The sequence below is a fragment of the Papaver somniferum genome, chromosome 11 (genome assembly GCF_003573695.1).
Source record: "Papaver somniferum cultivar HN1 chromosome 11, ASM357369v1, whole genome shotgun sequence".
Classification (NCBI taxonomy): Eukaryota; Viridiplantae; Streptophyta; class Magnoliopsida; order Ranunculales; family Papaveraceae; genus Papaver; species Papaver somniferum.
In genome coordinates this window covers 111,829,662-111,830,899 of record NC_039368.1, presented here as the reverse complement: position 1 = coordinate 111,830,899, position 1,238 = coordinate 111,829,662, and positions in this window count along the sequence as shown.

Genomic DNA, 1,238 nt, shown 5'->3' with positions numbered 1-1,238 from the left:
GAGATACAAAAAAAAAAAAAAAAAAAAGAGACCAGACCATCAGACCAACTGGAATAAATTCAATAAAGTCGACCACTGGAACCCTTGTATATGCCAGTTGTGTTGACCTAGAGTTAGGATTATCAATCACTGGTTCCCTTGTATATGCCAGTGTGTTGATATTAGTCAGACTAGTATCTCAGTCCATTAGGATAGGTTCATTTTGGCGGAGGCCTTCAGACAGATATGAGAAACACCGTTCACCTAGTAAACATCAAAACCATCTATGTTTTTCTATATCCATCTTCTTGATCTATCCATGTGATTAGTTTTGACTCCGGATATTGATGTCCATAGTGCGACTATCTGAGTAGAGCTCTGTCACTTCATATGAATTTTAGTATGCTTGAGTGCAAACTCGTGTACAACAATTGGAATTTCGCATCAGGGTACTTCCTCCTGTAGTCAATAAGTATGCCAACCAAGGAGATTCTTTAGTGCCTTCCAAGGTTCTGTGTAGATAGCTAGGGTCTGGAGTTAAAGGTTTTGTGGGTATACCTCTGGTAAGCCCTCCGGAGACAACACTCCGCCACTAGGGACACCTAGGGGTTTAAAGGCTTATTGCATACGCTAAATGCAATCGACGATGCCTGCGACAGTGAGTTAGGATTTTATTTCTATTTTATTTTTGCTCGAGGACTAGCAAATAATAGGTTTGGGGGTATTTGATAGACACATTTTTGTGTCCGATTTGTCTCGATTCTATATATTGTTAGGGCTCATTTTTGTACTTATTATGGTGTTTTATTTATTTGTAGGTATTTTTGGCCAATAAACATTTTTGGAAAAAATTGGCTCGAAAAGTTGTCGGAAAGCACCCGGAGGACATTTGCTATTCGGACTCTCACTTTGGATAAGGGGTAACCTAATTACTAAGGGGCATCCCATTAGGCAGTGCTAATCGCACCCCTACTCTGGATAAGGGGCAACCATCTTCAACATTTCAAAAACCAATTGGCGGGAAAATGCAGTGAAGAACAGTGGGTTTCGTGATTTGGAGGAGTTTGAGGTCGATTAAACCTCTGATTTTCATAGGATAGACTCCTTATGGGTCTAGGAATCTGATATGGGTGTTTAAATCGATTAGACTGGGCTCAATCGACGGATTTTTCACAACAGAAATATGGAAAGTCACGTGTGTGACCTGTTTTAGGGAATTTTAGAGAGATTAAAGTGTAAACCTTCCCAAAGATTTGTAT